This window comes from Leguminivora glycinivorella, chromosome 7, assembly GCF_023078275.1.
Source record: "Leguminivora glycinivorella isolate SPB_JAAS2020 chromosome 7, LegGlyc_1.1, whole genome shotgun sequence".
NCBI lineage: Eukaryota > Metazoa > Arthropoda > Insecta > Lepidoptera > Tortricidae > Leguminivora > Leguminivora glycinivorella.
The window spans coordinates 10,258,181-10,278,720 of NC_062977.1; the positions used below are offsets into that span (position 1 = coordinate 10,258,181).

At 39.1% G+C, this 20,540-nt stretch overlaps 1 protein-coding gene across 10 annotated transcripts in view; it reads right to left on the reverse strand.

Moving 5' to 3' along the window:
- The window catches only part of LOC125228419 (receptor-type guanylate cyclase Gyc76C-like), a 37,429-nt gene extending 25,027 nt beyond the window's left edge, over positions 1-12,402 (reverse strand). The window contains exons 1-2 of one of the 10 annotated variants that reach the window (XM_048132999.1): positions 12,210-12,401; positions 11,611-11,706 (exon numbers count right to left, since the gene is read on the reverse strand). The gene's annotated coding sequence lies outside the window, so the exon portion shown is untranslated. Of the gene's footprint in view, positions 1-11,610 lie in introns of all 10 variants that reach the window. The other 9 variants (XM_048132993.1, XM_048132996.1, XM_048132997.1 and 6 more) reach the window with 9 other exon arrangements.
- Positions 12,403-20,540: the final 8,138 nt, after the last annotated feature.

Below are 20,540 nucleotides of genomic sequence, written 5' to 3' on the forward strand. Positions count from 1 at the left end.
GAATATCACATTGTGTACTTTATTTATGAAAGGTCGTAATATTAAAGAGCGACACGAAAATGGGTTAATACGAACACGAAACATTTTTAAAATGGTTAAAGAGAGTGAGACCCAGCGCGCGTTGGCGACAATAAGTGCGTCTATTTCTGTAACTCAATAAAGGGAAGTCTTCCTGCAGTGCGCTTTCCGCCCTTAAATGTAGGAATTGCTTCCATACTGTCAAGTAAGTAATTGGCTCGCAGCCGGACACCGATTAGACCAATTGACGTGCCGCTGTTTTGACAACACGCCACCGTCTGCCGGCCGCTGCCCACGGAGATGACGGCGACTCATGATAATGGCTAATTAAATTGAAGTTAATATTGAGTTCAATGCTCAAGTTAAACGCAGGTAGTAGGTAAGTCACCGTTATGGCGGCTAAATCTTGGAGTGTTATCTACGACGGCCATGCGAGTGCAAGAAAACCTAATAACTGGGAATTCCACAGCAAGCTATTGTGTCAGTCGCCAAGTCTAAAAAATATTACATAGTGTTAATCCGGTGACTTAAGGCCGAGCGTACCTAGCTGGGCAATAAGCAGTGCTAATCTGGGTGCAGGGCTGTTACTCCTAGCGCGCATCCAGCGCCTGCAAGACGAACGCTCAATGAATCCAGCATCTAGCTATATACGACTGCGTAAACGTGTATTGGGTTTCGAGGCCAAGCCACATTGGTTAGCCCGAGAGTTCGTTATGTCTGTGCTAGGTAAGTAATGTAAATAATCGGGCAGGAGGCGCGCGCGCGCGGTGCGGTCGCTCGCGGCGCAGAGCAGTGCGGCTTTGCGACGGCACGATCTCTCCTTGAGATAGCGTCAGCGATAACGCCGGATAGTTATTTTTAGAATTAAAAAAAAGGTAACGTGCTCATAATAAATTATATGACGTGCATCCCAAACATAACTGATAAAACAATAAAAAGCTAGAGCAATCTCGCAGTGTCATTTTAATGTTCAAATAGTTACGATATCTCGCTAAAAATAGTGTTCATAAGATTATAACATCATAATACACTTGTCAATGTTTTCAACTATCTACTTTCTATGAAATTTTCATTTAATTTTTAAAATGAATTGTGTCTGTCTTGCACTGGTAACAGTTTGTAGAGAATGTGCCTATAAGGTCCGCGGGGGGCGGAGCTCGCAATCATTTTTATTTTGTCGCGCCTAGCATGAAAAACTTTGAACACAGGTTTATGCGAAATTATAAGGGCAAAACCTTCATGACGAAAAAATTGTGCAAATCCATTTGAGGCGAAAGGGTTATGATAAGAAAGTAGTCAAGATAATCTGTAATCTGTTTTAGCTTAGTTAAGATTTACTTAACAATTTAAATAAGTAGTTACCTATAGTTACTATAGTTTTATAGATACCAGAGAACCAGATCATTTTAATCCATACGTATGATATGACGTTCTCTGTTGATTCCTCTTCTTCTACTTACAATAACCACCTAATTCAGGTAGAGAGCGGCCGCCGTTTATTAGTACAAACAAGTTGCATAAATTGTTTGAAACGCATGCCTAGGTGTATAAACTAGGCTGTAACGTAGGTATGCATACTAAATGAGTCGCTATCGAGTCAAGATGTTCGAGAGGTGATTTAGAGTTCTAGGCATCTATTTTTGCTACGGGGATATAAAGTTATTCGTGGACGCATGTGTTAATCTTGGGAAAAATTTATCTGCTAATGCTACACTACTTAAACTACAGCCTGAGCCTGGCACAAAAGAGTAGAAGATAAAAAGTAGAAACATTCAATGAGTCGTCTCTTTCAAACGGGCATTTTTTAGTTTCAAATTCTACGTAACATATGTATTGGCGAATACGATGCAAAACGTCGTGAAGGCACATTTATCATAGCCAACAGCCTCGCTGTTGTACTTCATACATGGAACATCACATAGGTACTAATTTAGTGGTTAGGAACCACAACAAGCTTGCGACGCACGAGTGACCGGTTCTTCAGCATTATTGATAAATTAATCTCGGGAAATGTTGCAAAGGTTATCTCGTTTACGCGTTGAATATGGCGATAGATCCAAGCGTTTAATTGGTCGCGTTGACAAAATTAAACCGGGGAAAGAACGCGCGACGGCAACGGTCAAGCCTTCCCTAGGTACCGGTCAAATCAGCTATAACAAGTAGAACATAAAACTAGTTTCATTATTGCCGATTGAGCACTTTAATTGTTCACGCTTTACACAAATGCGTGATCGAGAATTGAGTATTCGGACTATTTTTAAAACGAGACCTAATCACAAAATGTGCCTACTGAGTATCTATACAATTAACGTGTCGTGTCGTATCGGAGTTAATATTTGTAGCCTCGACTTATGTTACATAATTATTTACTGAGCTATTAATAGAGCCGAATAACTGTTGGAATATAATATACTCAAAAGGAATTTAAAAGAGTCGCTTATTTAAAGTTACGTATCATTTACAAACTACAAGTACATATCCTACAGGGCCTAATCAGGGGTGACGCTTGCAATTTTTTCTATCACTTATCAACGTTTTTTAAGGATCAAAGCATCCGTCACGCTAATTGGCAAGTTATGATCAGTGTGAGAGTGACAGATGTCTTATCTACATTGATAAGGCCCCGAAAAGATTCAATAAGATATTGGAACTTGAACAAAATTTATAAATACTATATATTTAACCTAGAAAGTACCCAAGCTTGATATAAATGTATAACATTTTATCTGAGTATTAAATCGTTTTAATCCGTAGGCAACTATCGCCGGGCGTCGCGCATTAATAAAATTTTGACTGAAATAAATAAAGCAGTGGGCCTCATACTATTATATATTCTGTGGTTACGTATCATTTACGCTACTTATATCCTAATGAAACGCTTGCAATTTTATCACTTATCTACGATAAAGCATCCGTCACTTTGGCAAGTATGTCACGGAGTGACAGAACCCCCACGGAACCTAATTAATATAGACCTAATGAAAAGGTGACGTATGTATAGTTGTATACTTATATGTATTCCCAACGCAATGTTGTTTTATGTACAATACATATATCTTCTTGCAATGACTGGTGATTTGACATGGAAAAAAGGATTTTTTTATTTTATTTATAGGTACTATATATCCACACAGTCCACACGTATCTAATCCATACTAATATTATAAATGGGAAAGTGTGTGTGTCTGTTTGTTTGTCCGTCTTTCACGGCAAGACGGAGCGACGAATTGTCGTGATTTTTAAGTGGAGATACTTGAAGGGATGGAGAGTGACATAGGCTACTTTTTGTCTCTTTCTAAAGCTAATAGTTAGGAATAAAACAAACAGGTCTCACATTCAGACGCAGCCTTTCTATGCCGATAAAGTAGTCCGAGTCCAACTCAATGCCAATGGTAAAGCCATACACTGTGTAACTTAAGTTTTTTTTTTGTACTGACTGGACATGTGATACTAGACATGTACCAGTACATACGGAATCGACAACATACGTATACTATTGATCTCGTCGAGTCGATGTTTGGCCTGCCACTCCCGACCGCACCCACTCTCAAGATAATAAAAATCGACCACTCCACACCAACGGGCACCGAGCCGCATTGCCTAAGTACATATAAGTTCGTAGGTACATGATTCAACAAAATTCTGTTGGCCTTCGGCGTATGTTACAGTGTTGGTAAGAACTCGAGTCTTTTTTGAGCCTTGAGTTGAATCACTCGACTGGACTTTTGACGACATTCTGACCTGCAAAACTCTTTTCAAGTCTGGTTGAGCAATTTATTGAATCTTTCTTAAGACGCAACAGGGAGGGAGGACCATTTTGATTTTTTTGATATTTTTATTTTTAAAGATTTTTAAAACGGGTTTATTGATAATGGCGCAAGAAAAAAGTGTTACGATTGATTAGGTTTTGGAGGTGGAAACAGTCAAGAACGGCACCTCGATTTTAAAGATTTTTTCACAATGTCTTTTAACTGAGTTGTCCTTAATGGACATTTTTCCTCTATAAATGTAGTTAATAACACGAGTATATTTAACTAAAATCCCCAAAATGATAGGAGGACTCCTTTCCATTTTAGTACTTTCGCTCGTGTTGCCTCTTCTTAATTTAAAATTAATTTATAACTCCAGCCACCAAATAGAGAGCCGGTCATTAATGTACCTATAAGAAGAATATGATGGTAAACTAGGTACTTCATTAAATGAGTCTGAAAATCGCAGTCGAGGCAGAGAACTCGAGTCTTGACCAACACTACGTGGAGCACGCTCAGGGTCGCAGGAATGAACTGGGAATGTACCTACGCTGATAAGAGTATATAGGTAAAATATTCATTGGACGGTAATTTTCAAGCGTTCCTTAAGCACATCAACAGAATGTTTCTGTTCCGTGACGGGTTACAGAATAACTTTTTATCTATTTTCTTTTTTAAGGTTTCGTGACCCAAAGGCAAAAGACGGAACCTCTATTCCTGACTAAGGGACAGGCAGATTACATGAAACTGTCTTAATGTCAATCCCCCTCTGCACTTGACCGAAACAACTAAGGGGTTAAAATTGAGCCCATATCCCACAGTCGACTTCAACGACACTCATGGTAGGAAAGGGGGTGGCGAAATTTTAACCCGTCACTACACGAGCAAAAAACAACACCAAAACGTTTATCTAGACAATTAACAAAAGAACGAGAGACGTAACACGCTCCTTCCTAAATCATGGTCATCGCATTACTGTGAGACCTATGACGTCCTAATTAACGGACGAACCTATGTGCCGGCGGCGGAAGTAACGGATTTGTTCATGGCTGCTTTTCTGCACATAAAAAAATTGCAAAGTAACATAATATCACTGTCTTTCTTACTTCTTGAAATAGGGTTTTTTTTAATGGTATATTTTCATCATCAGACTATAAGATCTGTAGTCAATGTCACAATATAAGGACGACTCAGTAGTTGCTCTCCGGCAGCGGCGACGCGAAAGGTAAGGTACCTACTGCGTTCGAAAGCACGTAGTTGAACAAAATTACTATAAATGTTACTCGACATCGTCCAAAGTAAGATGTTGTTATTTAATACTATTAACTATAAAGCCTCCGCCACACATAAAGCCTTTTGATAGCGTAGCGTTAGTGACCGGCCACACCAGAGCGTCGTGTGTCTCGGGGCGCGCAACGGACGTCCGCGCCACGCCACCTGAGTGTAATTCAAAAAGCGACTCCTCAGTACATTTTGTATAGGAAGGACGTAAGGCGCGCCGCCAAGCGGCGCGGCGCGCGCCCCGCCGCCGCCACGCCACCTGGGGCGCGTCTTACGTCCTTCCTATACAAAATGTACTGAGGAGACGTTTTTTGAATTACACTGAAGCGGCGTAGCGCAGACGTCCGTTGCGCGCCCCGAGACACGCAACGCTCTGATGTGGCCGGTCCCTTAGCGGAGCGCAATGATAGCGGTGCGCCGGCGGAACGCTGGCGTTCCGCTCGCAATCCGCGCGCATTCCGCTCGCAATCCGCGCTCGTTAGTTCCCGCAGACGTCCGCTGGGCGCAACGCCAGCGTTCATCTGGCGCACCGCTATCATTGCGCTCTGCTACCGCTCCGCCTACGCTATCAAAACGCGCATGTATGGCCGAGCTTTAAGTATTAGTATAATAATACAACATTATATCAGTCAGAAAACACAAAAAATATAATTACTTATGCATATTATTCTTATCCACGTTTATCCAAATCCGCTTGCATGTGTTGCGTACGTACACGACGCGCTTGTGTGCACCCCGCGCGGCGTACGTTTGTTAAAAGAGTTATTGAGCAGTTCTCAAAAAGTTTGTACATAGCCACGTCAGCAAATCTTAATTGATCCTATGTTGTTACCAACATTTAGTAATATAAGTCGACTTTCTTGAGATAAATACAGGATAATTGTTATAATTAAGAAAATATAGATATGTACTAGAGAACTTTAATGAGGAAATAAAACTTACTTAAATCTCAATCTTAATTCATCAAAAAAATCTTTGTAGCAAAATACGAATAATAAAAACAAATTTAACTTTTTCCTTAATTTTTGTACAAACTTTTTGAGAACTGCTGTATTACTTGTGTCAATGTGTCCTTTCCTTTATTTATTAAAAAAAGCATTACATTATAGTAGCGCATCTAATTGTGAATTTAAATAGTATTTTAGGCACCGGCCACATCAGAGCGTCGCGTGTCTCGGGGCGCGCAACGGACGTCGGCGCCACGCCACCTGAGTGTAATTCAAAAAGCGTCTCCTCAGTACATTTTGTATAGGAAGGACGTAAGGCGCGCCGCCAATTGGCGGCGCGGCGCGCGCCACGCCGCCGCCACGCCACCTGCAGGGTTAGCACATGATTGCCGCGAGAGTATGTCGCCGCGAGATAGACTACCCGTCCTTATGTCATCAATACAGTTAGAAGGAGACGTGTGATCTATCTCGCGGCGACATACTCCCGCGGCAATCATGTGCTAGGCCTACTGGGGCGCGTCTTACGTCCTTCCTATACAAAATGTACTGAGGAGACGTTTTTTGAATTACACTGAGGCGGCGTGGCGCGGACGTCCGTTGCGCGCCCCGAGACACGCGACGCTCTGGTGTGGCCGGTCACTTAGTTTGCTGAACAAAAAGATGAAGAATAATGCCCGAGTTAAATTTTACGAATGACAAGACGAAGACAAACACATGATTAGAAAATCGAATTTTAGTATTCAAATGTAAACGTAAACTACATAGCAGATAACACTGCATAGGAGATACATAAGTCATAACGTGCTTTGACTGCATCACCGTACGGTGAATTCTGTACTCATCCTACCCATCGAAGAACTCCTTAATATTGCGAAACTCCTTGTGCAACATCCTGCTTATCTTAGCGCTAGTATCCCAATGGAGCGCAGAGTCCCCTTGGCGATCAGCCACCTCTTTACGAGACTCCGCGATTTAACGTAGACTTGACAGCCTGGTAAGCGCGTACGTACATCTTTCAATCCGGAGGTCGCGGGTTCGAACCCCGATGTGTACCAATGTTTTTTTTTATTATTTATGTCATGTAGCAGGCCCCTCAATTTTTTTTACCTTTTATACTAGTCATGGTAGGGTTCACAAGACCTGTAGCTAAACGCTTCGTGACGAAAGATACGCAACTGACTCTGTCGCACCAATACGGAAGAGCAATAACGATAACTACATGGAGCGTCTATGATTGTGCTACTGGCTACAGGCCGTCGCCAAGCGAGATCGCTGCAACAGTATCAGAGCGCGAGATAGAGTATCCGTCCCTGCCTAATACCTAAAGTCTAGGTCCTAGACCTTAAGGTAGCCATACTAACAGCTTGATTGTTGACTAGGTTCCATACTAAGTTGCCCATGGTCCTTTGTAAGGATGTAAATGTAACGAGTGTGGTTTCATCGGAACCAACGGTCCTCGCACGCTATATCCCGGAGCTGTAAGTTCCTCTTCTTGACACATGACAGCGTCTTCAAAACGTAAACTCGCGCGAGGCTACTTTTAGCCTCTTTCTAACCCCCCACTTCCCTAAAACGGGGGTGGAAGTTTGTATGGATTATTCCGCAATTTTCGAATTTAACTCGTACTAACTAACATCGTAATTTCAATCAAAATGAAGGGCAAGGGATTTCATCTTCGTGGAATCCAGTGATTAGCAAGTGTAAACATGAGAAAACTTCCCGTCCCATACCATCGGAAGTCGTGACTTCGTGAGTGTTGTATGTAGGCAGTGCCACTCTAGTGCCTAGCGTAAAAGTGACTGATGACAATCAAGTGCGGGTAGTTCGAAAAACTCGTACAGCTAGAAGATGTTGATACAACTCCCAGCCAGTCTACCCGTGACCACGGACGTAATGTCATGTCCGAAACGTCGGGTTAAATATAATCGTAAGTTTTACGCGATTAAGGCCCGTTTTAATTTAATTCTAGGTAAGTATAATAGATACCTTTATTAACGTAGGTAGGTAATAAGTACTAGGTTGGTGTTGTTTTACATACATACAATCACGCCTGTATCCCATAAAGGGGTAGGCAGAGCACATGAAACTACTAAAGCTTCAGTGCCACTCTTGGCAAAAAAGGGGTCGAAAGGAAACGAAACTGTGACATGTTGTTTTAATAATATAATATTTCACGAATACCTAAAACTATTCTGTGCTATAAGAAACTTAAAGGAATTTCGATCTGTTTCGATTCAAATTTTTAAATAAGTAATTTATAAACTGAAATAGATGCCATACACTAAAGAAAAAGCGATCAAGCCCACTGGTGGCGACTGGCGAAGCCGGGAATATTTAATAAAATAATTTGATTTGTTCCCTACATCGAAGTACATATATACCTACCTGCCTCGTACACGTTTTTAAGTAATGGTTAGAAAAATAAGTACCTAGGTAGGTACCTACGTACAACCGAGAGCAGATCAACCTTTACAGTATCATTCCAAATCACCCTTCACGCAATGAAATAAGGTGCCCCTGGGTAAAGGTTAACGTGCCTACTACCAGTAGGCCTAGCACATGATTGCCGCGGGAGTATGTCGCCGCGAGATAGACTACCCGTCCTTATGTCATTAATACAGTTATAAGGAGACGTGTGATCTATCTCGCGGCGACATACTCCCGCGGCAATCATGTGCTAGGCCTACTGGGGCGGCTCACTCCGCGATTCTATCGCCGCGCTACAAGTACATGCCGGCGGCCGCGAGTTCGCGGCCTAATCAGGGGTGGCGCGCGTTCTCACGGAACGCACGTTCGCACTTTCTATTGTTACTTTACGTCGCGAATTTTTTTTTTAGGTTCATATGTTATGTTTAGTTAAATAGACATCATGAATAGAATAGGACAATCTTACACAGATCTAATATTGATTAAGTCCCACGGAAAAGTTCAACTAGGCTTGTGACGTTGGGACTTAAACAAAAATATATAAATACTGTATGGATATAATAGAGGTATATATGTATACCTAGAAAGTACCTAAGACTTGAATATAATAGTATAACATTTTATGTGAGTATTAATTCGTTTTAACCCATAGGTAACCCTATCGTCCGACGCTGCGCACGTGCGGCTCTTTTCTTTGTTAGAATTTTGTAGGTATTTAAAAGGCGGCATTTTGTGAACATCAAAGCAGTGGGCCTTCTGTACTTGTACTATTATATATTCTGTGCTACTACCCTATATCGTATATATGTGGAGACACTGGAGACTACCCTATATCGTCAGAAAAGGTACGAGTTACGCGATAGAAAGAGAGCGCGCTTCTACGTCAATATAATTATAGGCATTTAGCGTTGCGCGCAGGTCGAAATTTCAACTTAATAGTATCGTAGCGCGAGTCGTTATTTCTTTAGATGGGCTGTTGGAGTGGGCTTTCTGTACTTGTACTAATATGTATTCTGGGCCGCGGGCAAAAGCTAGTATTTTATATAGTGTTGTAGAGGCAGATAAATAAATTACACATATCATTTTTAGGGTTTCGTACCAAAAAGGTACAAAAGGAACCCTTATGGTGCGACTCTGTCCGTCTGTCACATTTCCAAATATCTCGAGAACTACTTATGCTATCGACTTGAAATTTGGAATAGTTATGAACATTGTTAACCTCTACAAAATTAAAGATTTTTTTTTTTTTTATTAATATTAACTATACAAAATGGCCAATATGAAAGGGGTGCAAATTGTAAATGTCAAATAACTAGGTCAAGTGGGGTATCGTTAGAAAGAGCTCAAATTTGTACATATCAAAACTATTTTTTATATTTTTTTTGTTGTGGAAAAAAAAAGAATTATGAAGGAAAATGTAACAAAAATACCGTTCCCCCCCCCCCCTTATCTCCGAAGTTTACCAACATAAATTTACGAAATTTTCACCAAACATGGCTATTATAATGAATATTACAGGAAAAATAAAATCGTACACGCATCTTGAAAACTTTTTTTTTATTTACAAAAAATCTTTCAACACCCTTGCGGGTGTTTATTGTACCTGTATTTTTAACCGTACCGCATTTTTAACTCCCTTTGGTCCTTAGAATTCTGAAATAGGATGTCATTATCCCATGAATTACGAAACAACTTACGCTATATATTTACTTTGTTTATTCGGTAAATATTCGGCAATATAACTGAACTATTCTGCCGAATACGAACATTGAAAAACTTGCCGAATATGCCGAATACCGAAAATTCGGCCCATCTCTAGTTAAAATCGGTTCACGCAATAATCAATTATTCCATAAAAATCATCTTCCATACTGGCTCGCGCACATTAGTTCTCTCAATTTGCCGATGTCGTAAACTATTGAAGTCGAATAGTCTTGATTTTATTTGGACGTTGTCTAACAATAAAATTGTATATTAAAATATTACTTGTTGTGTGGGAAATTGAGTCTTGAGGGATTTAGTCAAATCTGTAGAGTTCTATGAATAACATTTTGATGATTCAACTATTGAAAGTTTGTACGGAACCCTCGGTGAGAGAGTCTGACTCGCACTTGACCGGTTTTTTGTGGTAGCCTCACGTTTCGGCGTTCCTGCAATGGGCGTTACGCGCTATATCCACAAAATATATAATAGTCTATTTCTAAAATAAATATATAGAAACAAAACGCCGAGTAAGACGACGCAACGGAGCCATACTGTTACATCGTCGCCCAAATCTAATGTTTAATTTGTTTATTTTTTGTATTAATTATCGTTTGTGTCTTGTTTTTTATTTTGTAGTTTCACAGTGCCTTAATGTAAACTGTAATGCTGTGTTATTTTTTGATTAAATAAATAATAAATAAAATTAACCATGTATCCTAATTTATTTATCTGTGTGAAAAACTTGCAATTGTGTATTATGTAATCATTAGAGATGGGCCGCATATTCGGTATTCGGCAAATTCGGCAAGTTTTGCAATGTTTGTATTCAGCCGAATAGTTCGGTTACATTGCCGAATAAACAAAGTAAATAAATAACGTAAATTGTTTCGTAATTCATCGGATAATGACATCCTATTTCAGCATTCAAAGGAACTACCAAAGGGAGTTAAAAATGCGTCAAAATATAAAATACAATAATAATTTAATCACAATAATAATTTAATTGGCATGAAAGTTATGGGCAATGATTATTGAACATTCTTACAGAGATCGGCTAAGTCCCACAATAAGTTTAAGAATGCTCGAATTATATTGTATACTTATATACATAGAAAATACCCATGACTCGGGAACAAATATCTGTGCTCATCACACTGATAAATGCCCTTACCAGGATTCAAACCCCAGGCCATATATATAAAATCTAACCAAAAAGTGGACTCAAGTATGAAATTGCTTCAGTTACACTTAGGGCCGGTTGCACCAAACCGTCTGGCACCGTTAAAGCGTTCGTTAAATTTTATTGTATGAGAAGTTCCATAGAAATCTTCTGAGTGACGATGATGTGTCTGTCAAATGTGGTTGGTGCAACTGGCCCTAAATCAATTAGAAAAATGTGATGGTAGATGATGAATTTAAGTAAAATGTAAAACTACAGAAACAATATAACAAATGGAATACTTTATGAGAATAAAGCTACTTACCATAAATTCTAAATGATCTTGTTTGTAAGATCCTTTTGTTCTTCATGAAGCCATATCACTTTGCACTTTCATCACAGTCCAAGTTCATTCATTACACTGCACAATCAGAAACCCACACTATATTCCATTTTGCAAGAAAAAACTATTTACACTTAAAATCGAGCTCCAATAGCACTGTGGTATTCTAAAAATACTTCAATATGATAAAAGGGTATGAATGTGTTAAATACATAGAGCAAGAGCAACACAATGACAATATCTACATGTTCATTGTGAATCCGGATTATCCACTGCACTATAGCAGAATCAACATCGTAACTTTTCGCTGATCTATACAATAACATATATATACCGCAAGAGTCACAATATAATCAAAATAAGTTCGTATAATGAATAAAAACGTAAAAACTATTTTTAATTCGATTTCCGTTAAGAAGTTCGTTAGTACTACTAGAATACAGATATTTAGCAAATTTTGATCCTGCCCGTGAGAGATTTTGTCAAAACATTAAACAAACAAATCGAACCTGCATAAAATACATACATTGCGACAAACTACGTTGGTGGAAAACTAACACTAGAAAGTCGACACAACATACTGGGTTTACTTCTTGAAGATATTTTGCCTAAACACGGAAAACACACATTTTTCAGCAATCAACTTATATGTCGATATATTTAGCGGATAAACAAGGTAACACAGTAACTTTCGAGTTCTTTTTATTACAAAATACAAAACAAAGTCACATAACACAGCGCACCACTCGACTTCATGCCATCCATTGCGAATTGCGACCACAGATAACTATCTTCATGTAAACATATACGTCATTTTTCCTCCTTTGCTGCTCAAAACTATGAAATGTCCATACATGAGTACACACGACCTGAGCGCCATCTATTGGCGCGCGTTGGAACTAAGCGGCTGATCGATGCGCTCGGTATGGTTGTATGTAGCGTGTGGCCTGAGTAAAGCACCACAGCTGCGACAGATGGCGCGCCCGTGTTTATTATTTTTGAGTGTTTGTAATTTAAAAACATGAAAGATTGCATTAAAATAAGCATCTTTTATAGAATGAAGTTGTTTGAAAAACCTACTTATTTAGAAGTTAGAGCAGTACGAAGTTGCGAATTTTCCCATAGTATTTACTAAGGCGCCAGAGACTTAATAAATTTACGATGATTTTTTTTACCAATATAACCTATGTTAATATTGATAAATCATATAGAACACGTTTAAATAAGCATGTTTTATTATATAAACTTTTTCTTCTCCATTAATATTTACTGAGATATTAGGGTTCTAAGATTAGTAAATGGCACTAGCACTTTAATAAAATTAACGCGTGTCTCGCAAACGGTCTAGGATACAAAATGACGACTTTTATATAGGTATAGGTTAGTTCTAATGAACACAAGTTAAATTATAATCTATTGAAAATATTTCAACTTGTGCTGTCTTAAAGTAGTCACACTACTATGTATATAAATTAAAACCGAAATAAATTACATATATGAAAGAAAAAGTGACCAAGTCCTCTGGTTCCAGCCTCAGGCACCAGAGGACTTGGTCACTTTTTCTTTCATATATGTAATTTATTTCGGTATAGGTTAGGTTCGTTAGGTATCTTCAAACGGCCGAAGGCTCCTATTCTGTGCAGTTTCTGTAATAAGCGGGGCTCCGTCGATATCACTTTCTGTCTCTGGCGCCTTAGTAATGCTACGGGAAAATTTTGCAACTTTGCACCACTCTAACTCCTAAATTAGTAGGTTTTAAAAAAAAACTTTAATTTATAAAAGATGCTTATTTTAATGCATTCTTTCTAATAAGAACAAAACACTATGCTAGAAAGAGTGCAGAGGAAGTTCTGTAGGCACATTTACAAACGACTGTACGGATATTACCCATATATATGTATCCATCTCTATTCGTAACAGGAATGGTTGGTCTTCAAACTCTAGAAACCAGACGGAAACTGCTGCATATTATGCATTACCGCCAACTGTTTCACCATAGAGTAGATGACGCATCCGTGCTTGAGAGGATGGGGCTGCAAGTGCCAAGAGCGAATGTGGGTGGGTGGTTGGCATGCCGGGCGCGGTGCCGGCGCGGCGGCGGTGGCGCCTGTTCGCGGCGGCCGGCGCACCGCTCGAGCCCGAGCTGCTCTTAACCGCATCATGTTGCAGACAGACGATATTGACATATTTGCTGCTAGTGTTGGTGTGTTTTACAGACAACTCTTAAGGTTCATAGACTCTACACTCCTTAGGTGATTAATGTAATAACCATAGTTTAACTTTTAAGTGTGTTTGCTTTTATTTATGTCAATTTAACATGTACATAATTATATTACCACATAAGTGCTTTGGTGAAATACTGTTAACTTTTGTGTATTTTTAATATCGTTGAAACCAAAGAGTAAAAAATGCAACAAAAGCAGATGTGACAAATGTGACAATATCGTAAGGTAGTTCGAGTTTCCTATCATTATATATATTTATCGACGCAAAAAAGGTTATTTAATTATTATTGCCAGAATTGCACAGTTTTCCGACATGTCGGTCTATAACAGATTCTCAATACGCGTGTCGAATTTCATGTGAGTATGTAAATGTAAGTGCAGTACCTAACCTGCCTGAATGAATTTGGGTAGGTAGACGGTCAAGCAAATTATGAGAGTATAAAAACGCGCGAAATTCAAATTTTCTATGGGACGATAAACCCGCGCCGATACATACATGGATGTAGATAAAGTTATGTATGCGACTATACATAATTAGGCATTAAAACACTCATGTTATCTTATTAACACAACAAAAACAACACTCATGATTTAATGCCTACCATTATGCAAATGTCACATAAATAACTAATATCCAGTTGCGGCCACGTGTACACATGTACACTCAGTCCGTACCGTATGCAGCTTTATATGAGGGCATTTAAAAAAATTGGGACTCACAGAGTTGTTAAAACAAAGTTAAATCGCTGTCAGTTTTGCAACGATAATTAAGCATGGAATTTCAATAAAAACATCGTCTTTGTTTTAATTATGTAAATTATACTAAGCTATAGGTAATCTAAATTGAGAACGTGAAAAAAGTTTAGTTTTAAATACAGATTTCAAGCTTGATTGTCGTTACAAAACTAACAGCGATTTATGTTTTTTGTTAACAACTCACGCTAATTGAGTCATAAATTAAAAAAATGCCTATGTAAACCCATGTCACTTCTATACTACGACTTCTAATCTATGCACTCTATGCAGGGCTCATCATCGCGACCGAAAGGTCGTAAGCGCCGAGTAAAATCGTAGCGCTTGCGACGTTACGGAAGCAGGCTATTGGTTCACACCCCACCCCCTCGCCCCGCCTTCAGCTTACAGGCTGTGACACGTTCTTTATTTGCTATAGCTCCTCTATACGAAGTAATAATTGCTCAATGTATCCGTACCACAGACCAAAACAACAAGACGGCCCTTACAGTAGGCTTGTGTCGTTCACGAACTATGAACTGTTAGGAATAAAATCCCATCAATGACCGAAATGAACTGAATCTTTCCGTGCTCTGAGAATCGGTCTTTGCTCATTTAGTTCAGTATAGGATCGGCGAGCGCGAGCGGTTTGGATCGAGAACGAGCGTGTGACTGCGACGACCGAGACCGAGAGCTACTTAGCAGAGCTACAAAAAAACGTCAAGTTTTCATATTAAAATTCGGTTACTTACAACCTTTCGACCCGGAATGTTACTATCTGTGGACTATTCGTATCATTTTGACACTATTCGGTCCCATTCGTTCTGATATTTCCGACCGCAGTGGTCACTGGTCTGGCTGAACCACAGACCTATCATTTCGCTTACGCTTAAAGACAGCTGAAGTGTGCGAAAGAGAAGCCGTCACGTATATGAACATCCCATGAGTGAGAAAGAGTCGGACTACCAATGACAAAACGTGACCATTTCTGAGCCCGACAGCGGCCGCTAGCGGCCGCGGCTTTGTTTACATATTTTGAAAATATTCAAAATAATAAATAATTCGGGGGTTGGGGTAATAAAAAAAGATGTGTAAAATATGGTGTCGTGCAGTTTACTAGATTGTTCTGTTACAAGGTCAAATAACCCGCTGAAATACTCATTTCACAGGTAATTATGATCTTCCGATTGAAATTTTCTTTACGATATTTTGTCAAATTAATAACTTAAAACTGTTTAGTAGGCACTCACATAGTCCATTATTAGGTTTTCTTCTGCTGTGTGCCAATATTTCCTCAAAATAGTCAATCATTTTCAATATTTTGTGTAAAAACCTAAATTGTTAGTTTACACTAGGGCTTGACAATTTCATAATGACAGTATCGATAACTTACAGGAGTACAATATTATATTAAGTAGTCGATATGTAATTATTATATAATAATGAATAAAACATTAACTAATATTCACTGCTATAATTAGTTTATTATTATAAATTTTTATTTTATAACAGTCAATGCAATAGCTAATTATACCTTATATTTTGCCACTTTCCACGACTTTTGACATCACAAGGAGACATAAGGTTTCCTGTAATAGAACTATTTTTTTATCATATCAACACTTACTGCTCTCATACCAAAGTGACTCAATAGTTGCCACATGCAAAACGGTTTACATAGACGGTGGCGCCCCTATTAATTTATACTCTCTTTTGCCAGGCTTTCGCTTAGGATTAAGCAGCATCAAATCCCATCAACCCGCCGTCTCTACTAAACAAGGAATTACTATGTATCCAGGGCTTCAAGTACGCTTGGATTTTTGCTGCGCGCGTAGTACAGCAGATGGAGGAAGCGGCGAAACTGCTGGCTGTACCGTCGGGTATAATCAGCACTGACTGGCAGGACCATTGTAACGGAATTCGTAACGTGTTTTAGTTTATCGCCACTCGTTTCGAATTTCCTTTTTCCGCACTCATATGGCAATGTACTATTTTGTATTAACTTTGTATGCGTTTTTTAAATCTCTTACCTAGAGAAAAATGATAAATAAAGGAATACGTAATACTCGTATGCAATTTTATTATAATACATATTAAAAGTCACAGTTTCGTTTTCTTTCAACCCCTTATTTGCCAAGAGTGGCACTGAAGCTTTAGTAGTTTCATGTGTTCTGCCTACCCATTTATGGGATACAGGCGTGATTGTATGTATGTATGTATGTACATATTAAAAGAACATTATTTGAAAAGTACCTAGTCGATAAAATAGTGGAATATCGATAGAATATTTATGTCTATAGACATCACATCACTATTTTTGACACACACATACACAAATTACTCACACACGTGCATGTCATTTTTGGTCTCGTTTTTGAAGCTTGAGGGGCATTCTTTGTCATCCTATTTCTATGGGCTGAACTAAATGAGCAAAAGACCTAAAAGAGCGAACTAGTTCGTGGGAGCGATTGAACGAGATCGGAGCGCTCCGATCAACGAACGAAACGGCACAAGCCTTTATATCTTCTTATATTATTTTAGTGTTATATTCAAACTAGACTTTATAACTTCTTATATTATTTTAGTGTTATATTCAAACTAGGGTTTCGATATATTTCAAAGAATTGGAAAATAATTACAATGTAATTACAATGTAATTATTTTGATGCCAATAAATCAAAGATTTGTATAATTAAAAACGACGTTCACTGAATAATGTTGACATTGTCAGTAAGTGCGAGAGGGACACCAGCCCAAACAATGACCTCTCATGTGGACACACTTTTTGACCTAACTACACAATCTAGTTTAATAATTCTAAATCTATGATGAGTTCAGACGGGATATGTTCTGTAAAAAGTCGTATAAATTAAAATAATTAATTTTGTAAAGCTGAGTTTAGACATGCAAGTTATTGCTGCAAGTTTTGAGACAGAAGTATATGCTAGAAAGAGATGCAGATATTTGCCACTCACCAGTGGCGAGGCGTGAAGATTTTCATTGGTAAAGCCGAAGGGGTTATTGGGATCTGTTTTGTATGGGACTTCTACAGATACTGCAGAATTTTAGGGAACCCGTTGGGAATCGAGTTGTATCGACGCTACGCCACTGCCACTCACTCTTACCTATAGTTGCGTCTCAAAACTTGCAGCAATAACTTGCTGGTCTAAACTCAGCTTAACGAGAACAACACACGGGCGCGCCATCTGTCCCAGCTGTGGTGCTTTACTCAGGCCACACGCTATAACCATACCGAGCGCATCGATCAGCCGCTTAGTTCCAACGCGCGCCAATAGATGGCGCTAAAGCTATATTGCGAAACGGGACAATGACGTCATCTTTTTCGTGCATGCTGCCCGTAGTAACGAGTTATTAGACGTTATCACGTCAAAACCTTTAACACAATTATCAGAAGCGAATACTTACAATCTTTCCTCAAAGCTCTTCGCTCCATCCATTTACCGCAATGATGGCAATGTTTGCCAAAGCAGACCAGATTTGGCTATGAAAAAACATACGTATATATATTATAATCCTTAAAATATATATGTTTTACTATAATAGAAAGTAATATTGCAAATACTTACAATTTTTGGCATTGTATGACCATTTCAATTTTCAAATAAAACCTTAGACCTATATATAGGGACCCGACATGTTGTTCTATGCCATAGATTTATATATATTAAGCTAGATTGAGTTGTTAAGTCAAAAACTTTTACTAGTCTGACAAGAACGCCTTTCTGCACCGGTGATAAAGTTCAATTTAGTATGGCAAAAAAGTGTGAGCTCAGTCCCTATTGTACCATGTTTAGCGGCCCAAATGTCATTGTCAGTGAGTTCCAAAACAGGGGACAGCGGAATCACATTTTTTGCCATACTAAATTGAACCTTATTACTGAGACAAAAAGGTGACCGTTTTCGCTATTCTGAACTATCGAAAACGGTCCACATGAGAGGGCATTGTTTGGGCTGGTGTCCCTCTCGCACGTGTGGCCAGTGTTAATGAGCCATAATAGTAGTATGAAAATGAAAAATATTTTATTGGTAAAACAATGTAGGGGTAACAATTTATATAGGTTGGAGTCTTCTATTAAGTATAAAATACCTGTGTCAGAAGACCCCGCTCTTCCATAACAACTTGTATACATTATTTTAATTAACAATTTGGAAGTGCAATGCTTTTGACAAAAATAAATCTAACGAAAATATAATCTAAGAAAGTAAAATCATGTTTAATATAATTTGCATGTGCGTGTGCGTGTGTGTGTGTGTGTGTGTGTGTGTGTGTGTGTGTGTGTGTGTGTGTGTGTGTGTGTGTGTGTGTGTGCGTGTGCGTGTGCGTGTGCGTGTGCGTGTGCGTGTGCGTGTGCGTGTGCGTGTGCGTGTGTGTGTGTGTGTGTGTGTGTGTGTGTGTGTGTGTGTGTGTGTGTGTGTGTGTGTGTGTGTGTGTGTGTGTGTGTGTGTAGGGGGGGTGTATTGTATGAGTGGGTGGGTGTAAATAGTATTTTTATATATATATTACCTGACTTTATAACTTCTTATATTATTTTAGTGTTATATTCAAACTAGGGTTTCGATATATTTCAAAGAATTGGAAAATAATTACAATGTAATTATTTTGATGCCAATAAATCAAAGATTTGTATAATTAAAAACGACGTTTACTGAATAATGTTGACATTGTCAGTAAGTGCGAGAGGGACACCAGCCCAAACAATGACCTCTCATGTGGACACACTTTTTGACCTAACTACACAATCTAGTTTAATAATTCTAAATCTATGATGAGTTCAGACGGGATATGTTCTGTAAAAAGTCGTATAAATTAAAATAATTAATTTTGTAAAGCTGAGTTTAGACATGCAAGTTATTGCTGCAAGTTTTGAGACAGAAGTATATGCTAGAAAGAGATGCAGATATTTGCCACTCACTCTTACCTATAGTTGCGTCTCAAAACTTGCAGCAATAACTTGCTGGTCTAAACTCAGCTTAACGAGAACAACACACGGGCGCGCCATCTGTCCCAGCTGTGGTGCTTTACTCAGGCCACACGCTATAACCATACCGAGCGCATCGATCAGCCGCTTAGTTCCAACGCGCGCCAATAGATGGCGCTAAAGCTATATTGCGAAACGGGACAATGACGTCATCTTTTTCGTGCATGCTGCCCGTAGTAACGAGTTATTAGACGTTATCACGTCACAACGTGAAAAAAGTCCCAGAATCGGGCCCCTTTTGCTATACTCTGACCGCCCCTGTCTATACTACTGTAATGTTTGACGTTATCACGTTAAACTACCGTCCGTAAATCGACTTTACAGACAACCAATTTTTTCCTTTTGAAATAGGAACGATATTAATGTCACAAATTTGGCTATGCTCTAATATTTTGGTGTATCTGTTTATTAAAAGCGAAAGTACGAAATATTTTTAAGGCTCCGCGCACACGGGCGACAAAACTGTTTTGTCTCCATCGCTCGGTCTATGGGCTAGTATGAAGGTGCGCACACGAGGCGACGCAACTTTTCATACAAATACGACGGAGACAAAACAGTTTTGTCTCCCGTCTGTGGGGGGCCTAAGAGACCTTTTCATAGGGGTCTATTCTAACGCTCCGCGCACACGGATGCAACAGTTGCACGGCGACATTTTTTGTCTCTGTCGTGCGTCTAAGGCTCCCCACAGACGAGTCTTAATTTTCATAATCTTAAAAAAACTTGTATGCAATCTGACAGTTCAAACTGACACTGACAAGACACTGACAGATTTGAACTGTCAGATTGCATACAAGTTTTTTTTAAGATTATGAATTTTTAAGTCTGTCTGTGGGTAGCCTAAGGAGTGACGACAGAGACAAAAAATTGTCGTCGTGCACCGTGCAACTGTTGCATCCGTGTGCGCGGGCCCTAAATATATCAAGTTGACATTTGTAAAGGAGTGTGTGACTGCTCT